The 18154-nt window shown below is 44.3% G+C and overlaps 1 long non-coding RNA gene across 2 annotated transcripts in view; it reads right to left on the bottom strand.

Moving 5' to 3' along the window:
- LOC120238716 overlaps positions 1–18154 on the bottom strand; it is a 232792-nt gene that overhangs the window by 88791 nt on the left and 125847 nt on the right. Inside the window, exons 1-2 of one of the 2 annotated variants that reach the window (XR_005530298.1) lie at positions 13472–13533; positions 9094–9192 (exon numbers count right to left, since the gene is read on the bottom strand). This is a non-coding gene — a long non-coding RNA (uncharacterized LOC120238716). Of the gene's footprint in view, positions 1–9093; positions 9193–13471; positions 13534–18154 lie in introns of those variants that run through there. The other variant, XR_005530293.1, reaches the window with a different exon arrangement.

Raw genomic sequence — 18154 nt, 5'->3', positions numbered from 1 at the left:
CCTGACGTCAACCTCCTGTCCTGCTCTCTTGGCAAGAGTCCATTCACACCTCACACAAGCTCCAAAAAGCAAGACTGGCATGTGTCTGTTGAGAAGGAAAAAGCACCTGTGGCTCCTGCATGGGACTCAGAACCTGCCAGGAACTTTAGGGGAATCAAGAAAAAAACCACATGATAAGCTGTTCAAGGGACTCTTGCCCAAAGGGTCACAGGAACTACGCCGAGGAGTCAATTCCTCCCGCCTTCATGCAAACAGCAAATGGTTTTATACACACAGTCCACGGCCTCCGCTGCATCACCCTGCAGACGGTGCCTGTGAAATGTACGTTCTTGTTTGGGGGAGAGGACTCTGCACTATCAGTTCAGATCAGAACTCCCCACGTTGAGGAACCGGTACCAGTAAGAATTCCCGAGGAAACCACGTGCAGCTCCCCTCAGTGACATGAAAAGTTCTCAGCACCTGTCTGGGCAGCGCACCATGCTCACTCACAAGGCAAGCCTGCTCTCAGGAAGCTTGCGGTCCCGTGGGGCAGATGGCAGAGGCATAAATAGAAATGTGAACCTTGAAATTACTGTAGAAGATTGATCAGTTAAACCAAATTTCTAGGTGTTAGATTATACAATCCTCTGGAGTCCATAAAAAGAAACCATCAGACTAAACAGCCACCTTGCCATTTTCACTGAAGTGCCTAAACCAGTTTCAATTCTGAAAATAGGGAAATTTCTGGGGGCACCTGGGTGACTCAGTAGGCTAAGTGTCCGACGTCGGCTCAGCTCATGATCTCGCAGTTGGTGGGTTCGAGCCCTGTGCCGGGCTCTGTGCTGACAGCTCGGAGCCTGGAGCCTGCTTCAGATTCTGTGTCTCCCTCTCTCTCTGCCCCTCCTTTTCTCATGCTCTGTCTTTCTCTGTCTCTCAAAAAATGATTTAAAAAAATTTTTTAAAGGAAAGAAAATAGAGAAATTCTAGCTTCATGCTTTTCGAGAAGTATGCGAGACAGTGTGCAATTTACCTTTGGTGGAATTAGCGGAAACGGTTGGGATTTATGAACTCTCCTTTCATTTATATTTAAAAGAGAGAAATCCAATTTATTCCATATTCATTATCCACAAATAGACAGGATTTGCCCCTTGCTCCAATCTAGTTTTAAAAAGTTGTAGGAAACCATAAAGAAGATATATAAACTGTACTGACTGTGAACTCACATGTAGCAGATAAGTGCAGAGAAAAGGGTCCCTCCTTGCTTGCTGATACAAAAGTCACCATCACTGTGTACAAACCCAGCTACGAGACAAGGTTCTTACTAGTCCTCATTCTCACCCCAAAGCCACAAGAGCAGCAGATCCACGCCTCCAGCAAACTGCCAGAAGGAGTGGAAGCTAAGAGATAACAACGCTAACTGGAATGTGCACCTGTGATATCGTCCCTTCCATTTTCTTAAAATGCTCTTCTCTCCTGCCCACTGCATCTTCCTGCTCCTCATCCCTTCTCCTCTCCAGCATCTAACTTTTCTGAGCAAACAGAGGCATTCCTACTGAGAGGATAAATCAGTGGACCCGGAAGAGTGTGAAAATCAGTGACCTTGATTTGGCAGCATGTAATCAATGTTTAGGAACTTACTCACAGGAAATAGTCAATAGTGAGTATAAATGTGTTTCTGCAAATATTGTTTAAAATAATTTAAAAATGGAAAGCAACTTAAATCTTCATAAATGCTGGCTTTAAGTAAACTATGATATGCCTGTACATAGAATTGAAAGTAACACAGAAGCTATGGAAGAAAAGATGAACAGTTTTGACTATATAAAAAAATGGATATTTTCTATGGCAAAAATAACATTTACAATGTCAAAGACAAAAGGGTAAATTATTTACATTATATATGACAGGAAAGCTAATTTATCTGTTATAAAAAGAATTCTTTAAAATCAATAAGGAAAGAACAACCCAATTAAGAAGAAAAAAAAGGCCAGGAGCACCTGGGTAACTCAGTTAAGTGTCCGACTTCGGCTCAGGTCATGTTCTCACTGTTCGTGGGTTCAAGCCCCGTGTCTGGCTCTGTGCTCACAGCTCAGAGTCTGCTTCTGATTCTGTATCTCCCTCTCTCTCTGCCCCTCTCATGCTCATGCTCCGTCTCTGTCTCTCAAAAACAAAAGAAAACAAAAAAAGAAAGTCAAAAAACTTTTAATTAAAAGTGTGTGTTTTAGAAGGCCAATAACCATGTGAAAAGATGTTCAATCTCACACAAAGAAATGTAAACTGTATCGGTATCTAGATTCAATTTTTCATGTATAATATAGGCAAAGTCCAATAATAACCACAATATTTTTTTATTGTTTTCATTCATCTTTGGTGCTAGTGTAAAGCTGAAGAGCAATTTGATAATCTACCAACATTTTATTAAATTCTTGGATATTTCCACTTTAAGAATTTATCCTTGTATATATACTTGTACAGGTATGTAAAAATAGATACACAGGGTATTTATAGCGGTGCTATTTGTAATATCAAAAACCTAGAACAAAATAACAAATGATAGCATTTCCTTAATGTACCATACAAGGGAAAAGTGTATGCTCATAGGCAGAATGGGGTAGCTCTACAAATACTCATATGTAAAACGATACCCAGGATGTACTGACATGCTGATTGAATGAATACAGAAAACTAAAGAATATTAATTATGAATAGTCTCATTTATGATGTATACATATATTTTTTCACATAAGGATAGAAAATGTCTTGGACACCTGGTTGGGTCAGTTGGTTGAGTGTTCAACTCCTGATTTCCACTCAGGTCATGATCTCGGAGTTCGTGAGTTCAAGCCCTGTGTGGGGCTCTGTGCTAACAGTGCAGAGCCTGCTTGGGATTCTCTCTCTCTTTCTCTCTCTCTGTCCTTCCTGTGCACATGCGCTCTCTCTCTCTTGCTCAAAATAAGTAAATTTTAAAAAATAAAAATAGGAAAAATAGGAAACGTCCTGAATGATATAAAAGAAATACAAATGGTGGCAAAAGCTAGAACTTGAGGAAAAGAGGGGTTTTATACTTTATTTTACATCATTCTGAAACATTTGATTTTTTCTTTCAAGGATTATGTATTATTCTTATAATAAAAAACAACTTGAGCCATTAATAATAAACTACTCTGTTGCTGGAATTGTTTATAGAGACTGGGAACACAGTGGTGAATGGACAGACGTGACTTCTCGAGTAGAAAATATTACTGTGAGATGAAAGAGACTATTTCATGGCTGGAGGGAGACTACAGTAATAGGAAGAAGGCTCCCACCTGAATTCAAGCAGAATTTTTATTTTTTTTATTGTTTTTATTAAAAAAATGTTTTAACATCCATTCATTTTTGAGACAGAGAGAGAGAGCATGAGCAGAAAAGAGGTAGAAAGAGAAGGAGACAGAGAATCCCAAGCAGGCTCCATGCTGTCAGCATAAAGCCCGACACAGGGCTCGAACCCACAAACCGTGAGATCATGACCTAAGTCGAAGTCAGATGCTTAACCAACTGAGCCACCCCGGCACCCCAAAGAGCTTTCAATCTTGAGGATTTAATAGTTAGGTTGGGGTGCCTGGGTGGCTCAGTTGGTTAAACACTGACTTCAGCTCAGGTCATGATCCCCCGGTTTGTGGGTTCAAGCCCCGCATCGGGCTCTGTCCTGACGGCTTAGAGCCTGCTTTGGATTCTGTATCTCCCTCTCTCTCTCTCTCTCTCTCCCCCTCCCCCACTCATGCTTGCTCTCTCTCTCTCAAGAATAAACATGTTAAAAAATAATAATAATTAGGCAATTAAATAAATAAATAAATAAATATAAGTCATATAACTGTCATCAGATGCTTTCAGAGAGAAATGGCTCTCCCAGCCCCTGAGGAAGCTAGTTCCTTAGCTTTGCAGATTCAAAAATTCATCTAGATTTGCCCAGACCCAGACTGAGAGATCACTGTAACAGAACAGATGGCACCAAAATGGACCCAATTATGTACAAAGATGTAAGATTCATTACAGCTCAATGAGGGAAAGAAAGGATTACCCAATAAATGGTGTTGAGACAATTAACTAGCAATTTGGAGAAACATAATTTCAGAATCTCGCTTTATATTATGCACTAAAATAAATTCCAATTGAGTGGAAGAGTCAAATGTGGGTTTTTTTAAACATCAGAATCTCAGAAAAATAGAATTGAATATTTTCCAAATGTCTAAAGGAAAGATAACTTTATAGGCTCCAAAGCAACACAAGGAGGAAAAAAGAAAAAAAGAGGAAGATCCATAAGTTTGACCACAAAATAAAATGTAACCCATAAAAGCAAATGGCAGACAAAAAAAATACTGCAACAAATGTAACAGAGGCACCGTATTTAGTATTTAAGACCTCTGTATACGGGTCAGAAACAAATTAAGACACTAAAAGATAGAGCAAAAGGCACTCACAAAAGAAGTGATGTGATGAGGAAACAAGGGTTTGAGATGTTCAGCTCCCAGAGAATAAAAAAAGATAAATTAAAGCGCGGAGTTCCCATTTCCCTCTCTGAAGTTAGCATGAACTGAAAAATAATCCCTCTGGGACTTCTGTTTCTGGCTAGGATGTTGAAAGCCACAAATGACTCTTGAACCTGCCCTAGCACTGAGAACCAGCCAAGCAAGCCTCAAAATCATGGTTTTAAAAATCACTAGAGTGCTCAGGATGCAAAGAAACCCAAATAAACCAGATTCCAGAAATGGCAAGCTCTTCCTAAGACAGAAGAGACACACAGCTGCTTCTATCTACAAAGTGACAGGTAGGAGAGCTATCTGCCATAAACTCAGGTAAAAAAATATCAGCCCAACTTGTAACATGTAACGGGTATGTGTGAGCTCGTGTGACATATTAGCCTTCCAACAGCCCCGGTCATAGAGCAAGTGTACACCCATCCGCATGCCAAAGCTTTCATAGAGGTATTCATCAAGTACATAGGTAATAGACCAAAGGCAAAGGGCAAGATAGAACTGAGAATATTCCCTTGAGGCACGCAAGATCTTCCCCAATGACTTCCTAAAGACTGGGAGTAAGATGGACGGCTGAGAAACCCCTTCAAGGGAGTCAGGGTCTCCACCAAGTGCAGCACAGTGGCCTCCCTAAGACCTGGAGCAGGGCAGAGGATGAAGAGAGGTCTCTCAAGTTGCAGAAACCTGGGGGAAAGACCTAATGCTCACGGCCACAGCTGGCTGCAAAGCAGAAAGACAGAAAGCCTCCTGTGCTTCAGAGAGCCAGCAACAGAACTGGGAAGCACAAAAAGATCTCTTGAGTCTCACTGTTGCTCAGAGCCCAAGCCCTCATGAAGAGAGCCTTGGTACCATCCTCAAAACTTTGTTAGCCAGTGGCGAACTGAATCAGACTAAAGCTGCAACCAATCCATGTCCTGCTCAGAGAGCGGCTTCATTTGTCTCCGCCCCTCACATTAGCAGACTAATGGAAGGCACACAACCTTTCCGGTGGGTAAATACTCTTTACCTCAGTCTCTAGTGATTTCTTACACACAGTGCCAAACATAAATAAGGAATTAAGAAGACCATAAGATACAAGCCAATGTGATAGGGCCCAAGGAGGAAGCGTAAATAGAAAAAGACCCAGAGATGGCTCAGATGTTAGAACTGTCTAGATAGTGACAGTGAAATAAACAGAGTAAGTACACGTGAACAAATGGGGAATTTGGAGAGAGATGATGACTATAAAAAAAGGAACCAAATGGGCATGTCATTAATTCTTTAAAAGACCACTAATTCTACTTAAAACAAAAAAATTGTAACAATGGATTAATACAGTTTAGAGCATATATAATTCTTTGTTATCATTTTTGTTTTTGTGAAGTCCAGCATAGGCAAAAAAATTTTCTTAAGCAATGAAAATATTCTATAATTGTGGGGGGAGGTGGTTTTAAAAATATATAATTGTCAAAACTCATCAAACTGATATCTTAAAATATGGACATCTCATACAACTTACACCTCAATAAAAAAAATTTTAATACTATCTTAGGCTGCTGAGGGAGTAATGAAACCTATACTCCTGTAAAGTGGACAATCATTTTGGAAAGCAAATTTTGGAATATTAATGAAGTCCAAACTTTAAATATTAAATTTTATCTTAATATTTAAAATATTAAAAGTCCAAACATTTTAAATTTTTAATGTTTATTTTGAGAGAAAGAGAGAGGCCCAGAGAACAAGTGGGGGAGGGTCAGAGAGAGAGGGAGACACAGAATCCAAAGTGGGCTCCAGGCTCTGAGCTGTCAGCACAGAGCTGGACAGGGGGCTTGAACTCACGAACTATGAGGTCATAACCTGAGCCAAAGCCAGATGCTTAACCGACTGAGCCACCAGGTGCCCTGAAAGTCCAAATGTTTTAACAATTTCATTTAGGCAAATACACTCCTCAGAAAATTCAAAATAATAAAAAGTGACATGCACAAAAATGTTAACCATTGTATTTTTGTAATAGGGTACTCTGAAGTGCTTCAAAATCCAATGCTAGATAATAATTAAACAATGTGCAATAAATATGCTTGATGCAATATTTTTAGCCATGAAAATCATATTATCATGATTACAAAACAAGCTAAAGACATGTTTATGCTGTAAGCCTTCACATCCTTGAAAAAACATACACGAGGGGCGCCTGGGTGGCTTAGTCGGCTAAGCGTCCGACTTTTGCTTAGGTCATGATCTCGCGGTTTGTGGGTTCGAGCCCCGCATTGGGCTCTGTGCTGACAGCCAGCTCAGAGCCTGGAGCCTGTTTCAGTCTGTGACTCCCTCTCTCTCTGACCCTCCCTTGCTCACACTGTCTCTCTCTCTCTCTCTCCTAGAAATAAATTAAAAAAAAAAATTTAAAAAAAAAACCATACATGAGAAAAGCACTAGAAAGAAAAAAACTATAATGATAAGTCATTATCATTGGGCCTGTATGCTGGGCCTGTAGAAGTATTTTCTCTTTTCAGCTTGGTTATCTGCATCTTGATATTTTCTTTCCTCTAAAATGTCTGCATGGATGGGCCGCTTGGGTGGCTCAGCTGGTTGAGCATCTGACTTTGGCATAGGTCATGATCTCACGGTTTGTGGGTTCAAGCCCCACATCAGACTCTGCACTGACATCGGGGAGCCTGCTTTGGATTCTCTGTCTCCCTCTCTTTCTGTTCCTCCTGTGCTTGCTCTCTCTCTCTCTCACTTAAAAATAAACATTAAAAACTCTGAGTAAAAAAATAAAATGTTTGCATGGGGTGACTGGGTGGCTCAGTTGGTTAAACATTCGACTCTTGATTTCAGCTCATCATGATCTCACAGTCATGCGACTGAACCCCACGTCGGGCTCCAAACTAGGTGTGGAGCCTGCTTAAGATTCTCTTTCCCTCTATCCCTCATGCACTCTCTCAAAAAAAAAAAATAATAATAATATGTTTTCAATTTTTTAGCTTTCCTTTTTTTTAATGCCTTTATTTTATTTTGAGAGACAGAGACAGAGAGCGAGCGAGGGAGGGGCAGAGAGAGAGACACACACAGAATTTGAAGCAGGCTCCAGGCTCTGAGCTGTCAGCCCAGAGCCCAACGCGGGGCTCAAACCCAAGGACTATGAGATCATGACCTGAGCCAAAGTCGGACACTTAACTGACTGAGCCACCCAGGTGCCCCAGCTTTCCTTTTTTCTTGATATTTTTGTAATATTGAATTTTTCTGTCTAAGAACAAGTTATTTTTCTCCAGTTATTCTCTTATCGTTTATGTCTTTCTACCATTTTCTTTGTTTAAATTCTTTTTATTGCACAAGAAACCCATGATTACACTTTCATAATTTTTCCTCTATATAAAAGGACCTCAGTCTTACCTGATAGTTTTTAATTTTTAGAAAGTAAATGTGACTGGATTTTGATTTGTGAAAATAACAAACGGGATAGGCCTTTCCAAAGACCTAAATACTTATGCCTACCAGATGGAATGATGATATACAGCTAAACGTTATGTTGATTAATGTAAAACATTAAATACATTTACTTGGAAAACATCTGAAAAGACGAGCAACGGTTAGTCTCTGGGTGGTAAGATAATGTCAAACTTCGTTTTCCTTGTCTGCTGTCCCTACAGTGAACAGGTATTATTTGTGATAAAAAGAAATGATAAACTTAGATCCCAGTTTCAGGCTCAAGCCCTCCTAAAGCTCTGGGCCCAATCCTGGCCCAAGTCAAGGTCAGGGAAATGCAGCAGTCCCCCAGGCCAGAAGCTTCCCCCACGGCATTTCATCTAGCTATTCATGCTCCACTTCCTGTCCCTTGACCTTGCACTACCAGTCACACTGTCCACATGTCCCAGATCAGTAAATCTGTTGAGTAAGTGCAGGAAGCAGAGACCCTCAGTCTGGTCTCTGCTGCTCTCAGGGCTCCTGGTGTCACTGAGGCAGCTGGAGAAATAGCTACACCTATCTTTCCTCCCTGAGTCCCCAACACCCGAGCCTGTGAAGCCATCCCAGTTCTGGTTCCTGCCAGACCTTTATTAATCATGACAAGAGTTTGGAACGCCTGTGAAACATCATAATCTCCCTGTCTCCCTGTAGAAGCAAACAGAGTTGAAGGAGGCTGTGGAGGGTGGATTGGTGGCAGGTGATGCCTCCCTGGAGGCTCCAGCCTTCCTGGCCTGCCTGTGTCTCCCCCTCTCAGCTCAGGTCTCCTCTCGGGAGCCCGGCCAAGCCTTCTGAAGGGGACCTGAAGAGGTAAACTGCAAATGGAAATGAACACCCTGCCGAAAATAATTCTGTATCTGTATGGAGCCCTGGCATATCGTAGACAACAGAGAACTTTCACCCCATCCACCCCGGAGTATAGAGAGACACCCCTCGTCCCTCCCTCTTCCTGACCCCCACAGTCCTCAGAAAAAGGAAGCATGACCACGCCTAACGAGAAGGGGCAAGAAACAGTGCAAACTAGAGGGAACCTCATTAAAATCTGTCTCCTCATAGCTATTCAATCGCTAATTGACTTTTCTTCCTCACTTTAATTTTGACATTGGTGTCTTGATTAATTACCTCTGTCACCAAAGCCCTAGGGTGTCACAGAAGGACTCACCAGGAGTTTATATTGCCACGTTCCAGCCAATTTGACAGGTAGGCTCTCCCTGGCCAGTTCCATGGGTAACGGCCTGAGCCTGTGGAAGTTCCTTGAGACCTAGAAGAAGCAGAGACACGTTGTCATTCTCTAACCATTGGCCATGGGGCCCGGCCAGCAGGAAGAGAATCAGAAGGCCTAGATTATTGCTTTCTCTCTCTGACAGCATAATAAATTTCCTTCTCTCCACCTGCATTCTAATATGGGCACGAAGTTCATCACCGACACCGTGGCAAGTGGGAGAGCCGGATCACAGGTGTTGTTTCTGGGTAAGCCTTCAGGGAAATCATTCAGTCACTCACTTGTTCATTCATAGAAGTTTTTAACTTGTTTTTGACTGGCCTGTGCTGGACTTATGGGGAAGGGTGAAGGTCCAAACAAGTCCAAATTATGGGCTCTGCCCATGAGACATTTATAATTTTATTTGAAGAGCTGTGATATTCTCTTATAAAAAGAGAAGTGAAGATTTGATGTTCAAAGAAAACTCCCAGGCAGCAAAGTCAGTTATCCTGGATATTTTGGCCATGTGTCCCCCACCTCCACCCCCACTTCTGCGACCCTCTGGCATGTTTCAAACACACGCTGAGTAACTGCAATGGAGCCACCAGCAGGGGGAGCTTTGGCAGGAGAACTTAAAATGTCAAAGTTCTCTTGCTCTGCCTGGCTTTCTCCATTCTCTCTCCTGGAGTGGATGGATTAGGTGGCAAGAGACAGCATGTGAGGGAAGGGAAGCTCCCCGTTCACCCCCTCCTCAGCCTGCCCCGCAGAAGAGGAAGGCTGATCCAAACTCACCACTTTAGTAGTTTGGACTGGACTACCTGTGGATGGAGCGGCTCCGTCCTACAGGTGGGCTGGGGCTCTGCTCCTGGTCTACACTGCACTAGGAGCTCTTTGTCAGTCTTGCTTTTTTTTTTTTTTTTTCCTTTCTCTTTTGTCTCCAGCTTGGTGGCAGAAGGGGCATAATGCCCTGGGAGCCCACCATCCTTGAGCACACCACCCATCCTGCCTTCTGCCTTCTCTCTCCTTCCCATATAGAAAAAAGATTCATGACCAAGGATTGAATCTTTTCCTGTGGCATGTGGTGTGGGGAGGAGAGAACAAAAGCCATCATTGTGGGATTCCTCCAGGCTGATTTACAAAAGCCTCTATTATGGTTCAGGGTCCACTCTCACTAGCATTTAGGTGCCATTTTCCTTTTCCCGTTTTCACCACCCACACCTTTCTCTAGGAGACTCAGACAGCAATGCTGTGATCATGGGCAGACTACTGCTACTCCAGGGGGCCTTGTCCAAAGACCATCCACTAGTGCCTGATACGCACGAGAGCCTAACAGGCCAAGTCACAGGGCCCTGTCCTGATAGTCTTTCCAGGGCTCTACCCTAAAGGGGCTCCCTTGCCACGTGCTCGTATCTGGCACATACTTTCCCAGATCGCCCTGCTTCTCGTAACTCCTATTTCCATTCTTGATCTACCTTTTAGCCTACGTTGGCAACCCATAACAATACTGTCTGCTTAAGTAAACTACAACAACAACAACAAAACAACAACTAAAAACCTAATGGCTTTCTATAGTCCTTAAAATAAAATCTAATCTCCTTAGTAGCCTCCTTAATAGCCTATGCGGAAGACAGCACTGTTGATCTCAACACCTGCTGCTCCTCTCTGTGGAAGGATTATGCATCCCCACCCCTGATGACATCACTTTTGACTATGTAACTTGCTTGGGCCAAGACAAGTGGCACATCCACTTCCATGCAGAAGCTGTAAGGCCCTCAGATAATCCTTTTTTCCCTCCACTAGGAAACCGATAGTGTCCCAGGTAGGAGCTGTCCCGTCTACCTGGGTCCTGAAACAAAGAAAATTTGCAGCCAACCCACAATGGACATGTAGTGTGAGCAATAAGTAAACTTCTCTATTATATACTATTGAGACTTGAGGGGGATTTGTTACCATGCAGATTAGTCTCATCTGATTGACATTCATTCTGTGGCGCGATCCAACCCTGACCAGTCTCATGCCTTACCTTCCGTTCCCTTACCCACTACATTCCAAACAGCCTGGCCTTCTTTCTCTTCCCTGAACATGCCATGTTCGTTCTCACCTCAAAGCCTTTGCATATGCTGTTCCCTCTGCCTGGATGGCTTTTCCTCCAAGGTCTTCACATGGCTGGACCTTCTTCATTATTCAGATCTTGGTACAAATACTAACCTCTTAAATGCCTGCCCTGAACCCCATCTGATGTACTCCCCCCAGGCAGTCTTTGTCATGTTATCCTGTCTTAGTTTGCATCTGTCCACTAGTTTCTTATTTGTTTTCCCTCCTTGGGAATGAAAGTAGAGACACTTGTCCGTCACAGTCACTGCTGTATCTCCAGACACTAGAAGACCACCCTACATATAACAGACACTCAATAAGTATTTGTGTCATGAGAAAACATACATCTCCTCTCCTGAACTTTGAACCCATTTTCAACTGCCAACTGGACACCTCTTCCCAGAATTCCGGACTCAAAAGACCCAAAGCAGAATTCCTGATGCTGTCCCCTCTTCTCTCACTCCAACCTCCTCCTCATCCTAGTCCCTGATTAATGACCCCATCATCCGCCCCTGCCGCCCAAACCACACACCTCAGGTGCTTTCTGGCCCCTCCCCCTTCACTCCCTTCCCCAGAATCCCCATCAGTCACCAGGTTGACTCTCTTTTTTAAACCCCTCTCTAATCCACTTCATCCTCATTCCGATGCACCTGCCCTCACTCAGGCGCTCATCATCCGTTGCCTGGATTATCACAGTCTCTGCAGAAAAGGGTTCCCCCCGTTTCCAATTCTCCCCCCTCCCATCTGTGCCGCACACTGCCACCAGAATTATCTTTCTAAAATCTGATAATGTCACTCCCCTGTTTAGAAGGATTTAAAAGGAGCTCCAGGAGAAAGTTTAACTCCTTAGAGGCCATGAGATACCTCTGTGTTCTGGCATCAGCCAACTTCCCAGTGTGTCTGCCAGGCCAGAGCTCTCACCCCATCTGGCCACGCTGAACAGGGCAGCAGATCCAACATGTGTTTGCACTCACTGCTCCCTCTCATGGAATGCCCTTCCCTCCTTTGCCCCTTGTCTCTGAACACACACACACATACAAACACACAGGTATGCACGCACTCCCATCAGCACCCACCTACTGAGAGCTCTCTTCACTCCCTCTCTTCACTCCCTCTGTGGAGCCCCTCCCAACTCCCCCATACCCTCCTCCTGAAAACAAGAAATAGCTCTAATGATGAGCTTGATGCAAACGTCTCTTATAAGATCACATGGTATCATATGCTCTTCCAGTACAGGTTTGTGCACTGCTTAAGAAGAGGCAGCCTTTCTTATTTGAGTCCCCAGTACTACATACAGCATGTCTTCCCCGATAGACACATGGCATGTGCTCAACAAATCTTGTTCCAGTGACTAGACTGATGTATGGTATTAAGTATAAGGAGAGAGAATAATCAACGGAGGGACTCTAGAGCACTCGTCTGCATGATATGACCAGGAAAAGAATGCAAATGATAGTTGAATCAACTCTTTGTTTCAGTTCTGCAGTCCTCAAGCTATTCCACAAAACGGAAGCTTACTTAGTATAACAGGAAGAGGGCCCCAGGGTTTTAAGGGCCCTCAGCTCCAGACCTCACCAGCACATTGACCTGCGCCATTACATATGGCTCTTAAGCTCTCTGTCCTGGGTGTCCTCATTTACAACTTTCTCCCACGTGTGTACTGCAAGAGAGGCCTTTCCTAACATTGCTCCTGTTTTACAGATTCTAAAAGAGGAATACAGAGGCGCCTGTGCAGCTTCGTCAATTAAGCGTCCGACTTCGGCTCAGGTCATGATCTCACGGTTCATGGATTCGAGCCCCGCATCAGGCTCTGTGCTGACAGCTTGGAGCCTGGAGCCTGCTTCAGATTCTGTGTCTCCCTTGCTCTCTACCCCTCCCCACTCTAGCTCTGTCTGTCTGTCTCTCTAAAATGAATAAACACTAAAAAAATAACAATAAAAAAATAAAAGAGGAATACAGTGACATCCCCAAACTGCACAATTGGTAAACAGCAAAGTTAGATCTTGAACTAAGGGTCTCTGTTTCTAAGCTGTGTGTCATCCTCCCCACCTGAGCCATCTTTCCCTCCAAGGAAAGCATCAGTAAGTGGATTATCTCTGTTGCCACCACCTCTAGAATGCCTTAAAGCCAGTACTTTCTTCGCTGAGGCCATCTTGAATCGCTTTCCCCACCTAACCTCTCACTGTCCCAAGTGCCTCTAAGGGCCGAGCCTCTGGGGAGTGGGCCAGGACCCCTAGCTCCTCACCCAGGACACAGAGGCTCCCGTCCACCGGAGAGAAGTAAGATCCTCAGCACAGCCGCTCAGGACCCAGGCTGTCATTTCAGAAGATTCAGGTTCCAACTTAATACTATTTGAGGCTCAAAATAACCCCTCCAGTCTTCCTGCTTATTTCTTAAATGCAGTTCTTAACAGTAATGATGGCACCTGTGGGGGAGGAAAAAGAAAGGATTTAGGCTGAGAGTTGGTTTCATGTCACCTAAAAGGATTATTTTATACCATCAGAAAGATAATTCCCCTCCTACCAAGGAGGATGGATTAGGTCTTTACTTCAGATGGTACTTTATAAAAAGATTATTTAAAGATTATAGGACAAAATGGATACATTTGACAACATCTGCTAGGGCTGGGTTTTGTGGCTGCCTGAGAAACAACTGTTACTTATACAATTAACAGATTGCTCGCATTGATTGATGCTCATCTAGAGGCTGTCATCCAGGAGTGTCCACACACTCCTGCTGTGGAGTTTCCTTCTCCACCCCACCCCCGATTTTTGACGAAGAATGACACAAACTGTCACTGCCTCCATGAAGTCTTCCCTGATCTCTCCACTTGAAGTGGACACTCTCGTGGCACCTGGGTGGCTCAGTTGGTTGAACATCCGACTCTTGATTTCGGCTCAGGTCATGATCCCGGGGTCATGGGCTCAAGCCCCATGTCTGCTTGAGAGTCTGTCTGTCTGTCTGTCTGTCTCTCTCTCTCTCCCCCCGCCCCACCCCCTTCGAAGGTCTTATCACCACGCTGCTTTGAAGCTTCTTACACACATCGTTACTCAGGCCCCATAAGGCTGTGCATACACCAGGCAGTGAAGAATGTAAATGCTCCTCTGTGCTCCCAGGTCTCAGCTACCCCCGGCCCCCTCACCCAAGCAATGTAGGGAAGGAAGGTCTTGGAGGCTTCCAGGTCAGGAGGGCACTGCTGTTGCTGGGGTAGGGCTCTGCTAATCTGAATCTTGCAGATGGCTACGCAGTCTTTTAGCCTCTCTCCTGTCACTGCCCCCCACCTGCACTGAACTAATGCCAATCCTAACCCACGTGCCTCAAACTCATTCCTGCATGAAACAGGTTCTTCAGCCTGGACTCCCCTCCCCTCAGCCCTTCTCCATCCCATGAATTTCTCCTCTGCTCCTTTAGACTCAGCTCTGATTACAGGTTCCCTGTGACACCTTCCCTGATGCCTCTAATAGATTCAGGGCATCCTTGTTTTCCTAGTATACATTATCTGAGATCTAGAGAAACAAAAATCATCATATCTGAAAACGTTCACTAATAAATGGCTACTTATAATAAATACTATTCAACAACTATTTACTAAGAGCCCATTATGTGCCAGGCACTGATCTCTACACTTGGAATACAGCAGTGAACGGAACAGACAATTACCCCCACCCTTGTGGGCTCACACTCCCACAAGGGGCAGAGGGACAGGCCATCCATGCAAAATAAACACAATGACAAATAAACTATGTAACATGTTACAGGTTGAAAAGCGTGTACAGAAAGGAAAAAGAAGAGAAGAGTAAAAGGGATGGAAAGAGTTGGGGACGACAGGAGAAAAGGTGGGGTAGGGCTGAATGCGGCCATCTGCAAAAAAAAACCATCTTCAAGAACTCAGAGAAGGTGGGTGCCTGGGTGGCTCGGTCAGTTAAGCGTCTGACTTCAGTTCAGGTCATGATCTCACAGTTTGTGAGTTTGAGCCCCACGTCGGGCTCTGTGCTGACAGCTCAGAGCCTGGAGCCTGCTTCAGATTCTGTGTCTCCCTCTTTCTTTGCCCCTCCCCTCACTTGTGCTCTCTCTCTCTCTCTTCTCAAAAATTAATAAACATTAAAAATTAAAGAGGGAAGCAGCAGAGGACAGCACACTATAAGGAGTGTTTAATAAGCAGCTAGACACGACACCAGAGTGGAAACCAGGTGCAGAGGCCGCGGCGAGGAGGAAGGAGAGGTCACCCCATCTAACACTGCCACCACGGAAGCAGAAAGGGCATTAGGAGTCACTGACTCTGCAACACAGAGGGCACTGGAGGGCTTTGCGGGAGCAGGTTTGGTGGGGGGACCAGAGTGAGAGCTGACTGACGTGAACTTGACAGAGTTCACGAGAATTTGGAGGTAGCAGGTGCAGACGACTTTTGAGGTTTGCTCCAAAGGGGAGCAAAAAAAGGGACATGAGCTGGAGAGGAAAGGCAGGCTGATGAAAATAATCTAACAGACAGCAAGGTGCTGATGCCACAGGAGAGGGGGGCTTTTGCTAGAACAGAGGGGGCGGACTGAACACGTGCACGTGTACACAGGCCATGGAAAGTCCTCACTCCCCATGGAACTGTAGTCCCATCCATATTCACCATGTTGGGGACTTGGTTCATTCATTCATTCATTCATTCATTCATTCAGGGGCCTGTCACTGAACGCCTCTACCTGCCTGGTCTGGTTTTGGCACTGGGGAGGCACAGCACACACAGGGGCAACGGCCTCTGCTGTCCCGTAGGTTACCCGCTAGTGGAGGATGCTTGCGGGTGGAACTGGAAACTCCTGAGTTCAACGGACTCAAAAGGGACATTTAATATCTCCTATAATGAAAGTCCTGATAAATGTTCACATTATGTCATTATTATAGCCTCCATCAAAATGTATCACCATTCTCTGTCCCCTACACTGACAGCCGTTTTCTTTAAAGGCATAATATTTATAACTCCAGCACCTAATACAGTCTCTGACACAGGCAAGGAGCTTTTGAAATGCCTGTTGGATGAATATGTGGAAACCTGAGAGAGGAGGGGAAATCCTCTTTTAAAATTCCTCCATAACAGTCACCCGTGTGAGTTACTAAGCTACACTTTTCAAAAACAAAACACCCCTGCGACACCTAACACCCATGCGCAAGCAGTTATTCACGCTGAAGTATGAAGCTGTTTCCTTGGGTACTTTTCTTTTAACAACCAGCTAAGATGGACTGTCCCTTATCAACTGGATTTTTCCACGGAGTGGGATGAGGTGGAGATCCAGAAGGGATAATTTGGAAACTGAGGGACCACCAGGTAACAGAAGACTAGATGTCCTGGTCCACTGGTATCATTGGAGGGGATTGTGGGGGGGTAGAGCACAAGAAGGGGGTCAGAGGGAGAGAGAGTTTGAGGACATTTAGAATACCCTCGGCTGATAGTCCTTAGCTGCATCCCAAGCCATTGGCAGGTGGCAGGAAGCAAAGCTTCTAATTCTAAATTCGTGTTTCTGATTGTTTTAACTAGTAGGCTGCCTGCATCTGATCAATTTTTTGCCCTTCCCAACTTCCCATCCGGATATATATTTGGCGTCACACAAAAGCTGCTGGCCTTTAAATGACCTGGGCTCTGTGTGTCATCAAGGCCATCAAGGAAGAACGAGCAAGAAAGCAACTTTCTGAAGGAGTGATGGGGAAGCTGTGGCTTGATCTTCTCATTTCTGACCAATCTCCTGCTTTCCCTTTAAAACTACAAGTTCTAAATCATTGAAAGTTAGGTGGACTAGTTTGTATTTTTTTACAGTTTTTAAAAATGTATTCAGAGTATGCTTTTTTATTTTATTTTAATATAGTTTATTGTCAAGTTGGTTTCCATACAATGCCCAGTGCTCATCCCAACAAGTGCCCTCCTTCATGCCCACCACCAACCCCTCCCCTCACCCCCACCCGTATCAGCCCTCAGCTTGTTCTCAGTATTTAAGAGTCTCTCATGGTTTGCCTCCCTCCCTCTCCCCCACTATTTGTCCCCTTCCCCTCCCCCATGGTCTTCTGTTAAGTTTCTCCTGATCCACATAGGAGTGAAAACATATGGCATCTGTCTTTCTCTGCCTAACTTATGCTACTTAGCATAATACCCTCCAGTTCCATCCACCTTGCTACAAATGGCCAGATTTCATTCTTTCTCATTCCCATGCAGTATTCCATTGTATATATAAGCCACATCTTCTTGATCCATTTGTCAGTTGGTGGACACTTAAGCTCTTTCCATGTTTTGGCTATTGTTGAGAGTGCTGCTATGAACATTGGGGTACATGTGTCCCTATGCATCAGCATTTCTGTATCCCTTAGGTAAATTCCTAGCAGTGCTATTGCTGGGTTATAGGAGAATTCTATTGCTAATATTTTGAGGAACCTCCACACTGTTTTCCAGAGGGGCTGCGGGTGCCCTTTTCCCCATATCCCTGCCAGCATCTAGAGTCTCCTGATTTGTACATTTTAGCCACTCTGACCGGCGTGAGGTAGTATCTCAGTCTGGTTTTGATTTGTATTTCCCTGATGATGAGTGACACTGAGCATCATTTTATGTGAGGTGGGCTAGTTTTTAAATTGTACCTTCTGTGGCTGTGAGGAGAATTAACTTATAAACCGAAATCTCATCACAACACGAGTTTTTTTTTTTTTTTTTTTTTTTACAAATAGTTTATTGTCAAATTAGTTTTTACATAACACTCAGTGCTCATCCCCAAAGTGCCCTCCTTCATGCCCATCCCCCCCTCCCCCCCACATCCATCAGTCCTCAGTTTTTGTCAGCATTCAAGAGTCTCTCATGGTTTGCCTCTCTCCCTTTCCCCCACCATTTCCGCCCTTCTTCTCCCCCTTGGTCCTCCGTCAAGTTCCTCCTAATCCTCCTATACGTGCAAACATATGGTATTTG

Source organism: Hyaena hyaena, unplaced genomic scaffold, assembly GCF_003009895.1.
Source record: "Hyaena hyaena isolate Hyena2069 unplaced genomic scaffold, ASM300989v1 scaffold_8, whole genome shotgun sequence".
Classification (NCBI taxonomy): domain Eukaryota; kingdom Metazoa; phylum Chordata; class Mammalia; order Carnivora; family Hyaenidae; genus Hyaena; species Hyaena hyaena.
This window is presented reverse-complemented; position numbering and strand designations above follow the sequence as displayed.